This window comes from Solanum stenotomum, chromosome 2 (genome assembly GCF_019186545.1).
Source record: "Solanum stenotomum isolate F172 chromosome 2, ASM1918654v1, whole genome shotgun sequence".
Taxonomy (NCBI): domain Eukaryota; kingdom Viridiplantae; phylum Streptophyta; class Magnoliopsida; order Solanales; family Solanaceae; genus Solanum; species Solanum stenotomum.
The window spans coordinates 11,486,470-11,492,234 of record NC_064283.1 but is presented as its reverse complement, the minus strand read 5'-3'; the positions used below and the strand labels follow the sequence as shown (position 1 = coordinate 11,492,234).

The 5,765-nt window shown below is 31.4% G+C and overlaps 1 pseudogene; it reads left to right on the top strand.

Annotated features, from left to right (window-relative positions):
- Positions 1-381: 381 nt before the first annotated feature.
- Positions 382-1,383, top strand: LOC125854246 (phospholipase A(1) DAD1, chloroplastic-like; annotated as a pseudogene).
- Positions 1,384-5,765: the final 4,382 nt, after the last annotated feature.

The following is a 5,765-nucleotide window of genomic DNA, read 5'->3' as shown; positions in this document are numbered from 1 at the left end:
GTAATATTCTCCCCTCTACCCCACCACCCACTATATATATACACATCATTTTAGTTTTGTAATTTGGTACAACTATAAATACCTTTCATTTTGAGTGCAGCCAAAATGTAATAATTAAGTGAAAGTATATGCATTTTAATATTATAACTCCACAAAAAAAGAGCCTTAATATTTTCACTCATGATCATGAGGCTCTCAAGTGGAAATATTTCCAAATCAAATTGCAATATTATGGGATTGATGCTCCCTATTTCAAAGTGTTCTACATTGAGCACTAAACGACTTGGAGCTCGTAGATTCAAGATCACGAGCTCATGGAATTCGGGGTTCAACCACTGCTTTGTTGGAGACAGAGCAGTGGCTGAACTCCGGAACCGGTGGATGGAGTTCCAAGGGATTAAAAATTGGGAAGGCTTGCTTGATCCGCTTGATGATGATCTTCGTAAGGAGATCTTGAGGTATGGAAAATTCGTCGAAGCAGCTTATCGCTGCTTTGACTTTGACATGTCATCACCCTCGTATGCCACTTGTCTTTATCCTAAGAGTTCGATGCTGACAAATTGCGGACTAGACAAGACCGGTTACAAGGTGGTCAAGAACTTGTACGCCACGTGTGTGGTCCAAATGCCACGATGGACTAAAAAGACGTTTCCGAACCTAGCATCTCCACAATGCAGCTGGATCGGTTACGTGGCCATCTGCGACGACGCGAAAGAGATCACCAGGCTCGGGCGCCGTGACGTTGTGATCGCTTATCGGGGTACCGCCACCTCATCTGAATGGCTCGAGAATTTACGCACCACGTTGACTTGCTTACCAAATGACATGACGACATCCAACGAAAATTACGATCAAACCATGGTACAAAGTGGACTCTTGAGCTTATACACAACAAACACCCAATGTGACCAAAGTTTGCAAGACACAATTAGAGAAGAAATTGGCAAGATTCTTGATAAATATAGTGATGAGGCATTAAGTATAACTATCACAGGACATAGTCTTGGTGCTGCCCTTGCAACATTAACAGCGTGTGATATTACTACAAAATTTAGTAATGCACCCATAGTGAGTGTTGTATCATTTGGAGGGCCTCGAGTTGGAAACAAAAGTTTTCGATGCCAATTAGAAAAAAGCGGTACAAATGTTCTCTGAATCGTCAACTCCGACAATCCCATTACAAAAGTTCCGGGATTCGTCATCCACGACGATATTGATGATGTAGCAGAAAGAGGGACTACCCACGTGGCGTCCACGAGGATGCCAAGTTGGCTACAAAAGTGCATGGAGGATACCCAATGGGTGTATGATGAGGTAGGCAAGGAACTTAGATTAAGTAGTAAAGGGGATATTGCCACGTGTCACAATCTCAAGACATATTAACACTTGGTAACACTTACGAAAAATGTGTAGCTTTAGTTTGGAATAAATAAATAAATTCCAAAACGATTGAAAAAACCAATATTTGGTTTGGTTTGGTTTAAAGTTTGAAAATCGATACTATTTGGTTTGGTTTTAGTTTTACTAAAAATTAAACAAACCACAAAATAACCAAATCGAACTGAGAAATTAAATATGTAAATTTTATAATTATTTATATATTCTTCATAAATAAAATACAAATATTTTGTTAAATTTTAATTAACATAAGTCTTTAAGTTTACCATTTTTTCAAGTCCAACACTTAAATTTTGGCCTTACTATTATAACCCTAATTTCAAGTGTATCAAAATCAATTACTTAGTCTTTACCTGTCCAACCTCACATAAGATAGTCACACTATTTTCTTAATTGAATCACTTTGTTCGTGTAATAATAAATCTAGTGTTGCTTAACTGAACACACAATAGGTTTCTGTGGATTGTTCATGTATTAGGTGTCCGTGTCTATCGAGATTCGTATGTCCTAAAAAAAATTATTACTTTCAAACCAAAAAAATCAGAAAAAACCGAACCAAACTGACGATTATTTTTTTCATTTGATTTGATTTGATTTTAAAAAATTAAAAATCTACTAGATTGATTTAATTCTGATTTTAACCAATAAATATAACAAAAACTTTGACAAATTTAAAATGGGCAAATAGTGACATGACATTGATATTCAAGACATTAGGCAGACACAACTAAGACGTGTGGGGGAGCAGTGTCTTGACATCTTGGGCAAAGCCAAGTAGGGACCAACGATTTATTCGAATTTTTTTCGATTAAAAATTATATTATTTATGTCTATACTTTATTTTAAAAAATACTTTTTTTCCGTTAATTGAAATTTTCCATTGAAAAATGTTCATTGACTATTTGTAAGATATTTTGATTAAATCTGTGAAAAAAGTAAAAATGTTTAGTCCAACATTTTAATGGAAATCTACCATGCATTTTTTCACTGAGCTGGTTCGGTGGAAATGAGATTGAATCATATTTTATAGTACAATTTTTTCAATGATTCGCGGTGGAAAATATCTCTATTTTCCATAGTGGTATGTAGTAGATGTTGAACCTCTTTTTAACATTTTTATATATTTATCTTTTTATATTTTAAACTTCATGATAAAAATTCGGACTCCGTCACTATTCATGACTAGGCAACGGCGCTAGATTCAGGCTATCAACATTGCCAAACACATTGATAGTTACTAGACTCATATTGTGTTCTAGCTTTAGGTGACATGAGTTTTGAAATGTTTTGAATGGCTAAGCATTTTTGGATTTGATTGTCAAGTACATTAGATAAAATTATTGTGTCTAAGTGGACCAAATTAAATGTCTTATATATGTATGGCAAGTGTCAAACTGTGAGACCATATATATATATATATATAACACCCTTTACATTACATGTAATAGACGTGGGAGAGAGCTAGAGAACTCCGGCATGTGTTTGTACATGTGATATAAAAAAAACGATTTCAAATCAACGTCTGATCAGCTTGCATTTTGAGATCGTGTTTTCAAAACTTATATGAATAGAAAAATTAATTCATAAGTTTATGTTTTGTAAGAAGAAAAACTCAGATTTTAATTTTTGGAAAAAGAAAAAAGTTCATATTAGCTCCGTATGAAGAGAATGTTTCTATCACGTGCTAGAACTATAATAATTAATAAGAATAACTAGCTATTGTATTGACTAGTGATTATTTTAAAAATAATATTATGTGTATTTGGAAATTTGTAATTATAAGCATTTAACTATAAAAAAAATAGGGAAATCTGCGATTTATTAATGCGATGTCTTAGAATATTATGATATTTTGTTTATGAACTATAATTTATTTATTTGGTAAGAGTGTATAAAAATTAGGAAAATTTTAATATGAAATTTTCATATTTTTAAAATTATATATAATTTAAAACTCTAAATGGCAGAAACAAAACTTTTATTAAGATTGTATGTCCCCCTTAGATTAATGTTAGCTGTTCATTATTCTATTTTCTCACAAACTTTTAATATGTGACGACTTTTTAATTTTCTTTTTTTACTTTAACTATTTTTACTATTTTATATTGTACTTTTTATTTTTCATTTTTTATTTATTTTTATATCCTTTCGATCCAATTTTAAAAAATGTCTTTTTCAGGTCATGATTCTTTCAAAAGTAAGTTTTCTATTCGACAAATATAAAAATAGATAGATATACAACTCATCGCCTCAGACCCTATTTATAAACTATACTAAATATGTTATTATTATTATTATTACTATATTAATTGATAGTTTAGACTAGGACTGTTCAAAATTGAACTGAAACCGATAACCCGAACCGAAAAAAAGTTATTGATCTATCAGTAATGGGCTATTGGTTTAGTGGTTTTGATGACTGTTTTGATTTTTTTGTTATCGGGTTATCCGTTCTTAACGGTTTGAGGTTTTTTCTTTAACGGGTTAACCGATAACCAGATAGTAAATTAAATAATTATATTTATACCATTTTGTATATAAAGTCCTTGACTTAGAGTTCGATTTCCTACTTTTATTTTGGGTTGTCTCAACACTTGGTTATTCTACAATGTAAAACTGTTTGCTTTTGAGCAAGATGTAGCTTGTGATCTCATGTACATGGTTCATTTTGTTTGTCGCCTTGTTTCTAAGTGATTTTCATTTTTTTTTGTGTCAAATCATAACGGTACGTTAAATCAATAACCGAACCTATAACAATTAATAACCGATAAACCAATAAACGATAGGCCAATATCTTAATGGTTCTATAATGGTTTAACATATCTACAAACTGATAACCAATAAGTCAAATCGATAAACTTCAAAACTAAACCGAACCGACCGATACGGGCTTAGACTATCTTCAACTCATTTTATTACAATTTCAATCAATACTCTATGTTCCAAAAAAGTTGTATTATATCTATATAGAGATAGAGTTAATAAAGAGAAAGTAAGTAAGTTATTTAATTTCTTCCCAAATTTTCTTTAGTTTTTCCTTACAAAATATTTTCTAAATATTATATTATATTATATCTATATAGAGATAGAGTTCACAAAGAAAAAGAAAGTAAGTCATTTAATTTCTTCACAATTTTTCTTTAGTTTTTCCTTACAAAATATTTTTTCTCTTCATTTTTATTTGTTCATATTTGACTTAACACACTTTTTACACATTAATAAATGAAAGAGTTTTTATAATCATATTACTCTTTAAATATAATAAATTTTTAAAGAAATATATTGAAAAAAATAACTATAATTAATAATAAGAGTAAATTAAAAACTAAGTAGTAAGTAATTTTTTTAATTTTTTTTTATGACAAGGGAAACCTGTAGCCGCTACCCTTTGGGTGCACCCTGACACTATAATCTTTACTCTTTCAAGGCGCCTAAAACCACTAGACTACATCATATTGTTGTGTCGAGGGTGTCCAAAATATGTTATTTAGCCACTTTATTTATCATTTTACTTGTATATACGGTATAATATTCCGACAAAGAGTGTCCATTGGACAAATGGACACCCTGACACAAGGGTGGCTACGCCACTGCCAAAAGGCAAACCCATTGCTTTCACTGGCAAGGGGTTTCGAACTTCAGACCTCCAACATGGAAATCCCAGGCCAAATTAAAACATTGGGCCAACCCGAAGGGTAATTTTTCTAAATTTTTTAATTAAATAAATTAAAATAAATATTCATTTTTAATACACTAAACAAGTAGAGATGAACGGAATAAATATAACTATTAACTATAGTACTATTAGAACAAGATAAGGGGGATTAAAAGAAAAAAAGGAAAGCTAAGACCTCGAGTTTAAGCCTGGTATATGGAGAAAATTTTATGGGCAAATTATAGAAATCACATACTTTTAAGGCAAAATTCCTATTTATCCATTAAAAGTTTATAACTACAGAAATCCCTCAAACAGATACAATAATATAAGCGCTGATACATTAATCTGATGCGCGAGATACAATAATATAAGCGCTGATACATTAATCTGATGCGCGAGATACAATAATATAAGCATTGATACATGCGCAAGATACAATAATATAAGTGCTGATACATTAATCTGATGCATGAGATACAATAATATAAGCGCTGATACACTACTCTGATGCGCGAAAATGAGGGATTTTGGAGATTTGTAAAACTTATAAGGGATAATGGTAATAAGTAAACTAAAATGTGAGATTTCTATAATTTTTCCAAATTTTATTGAGAGCGTCATTTATTTAGTCGGTGCTCCAATAGGGGCTCAGCTCGGAAAACCCAAAAACAATAAACATTTCCTTCCCTAATTTCCAAACAAAAAGAGA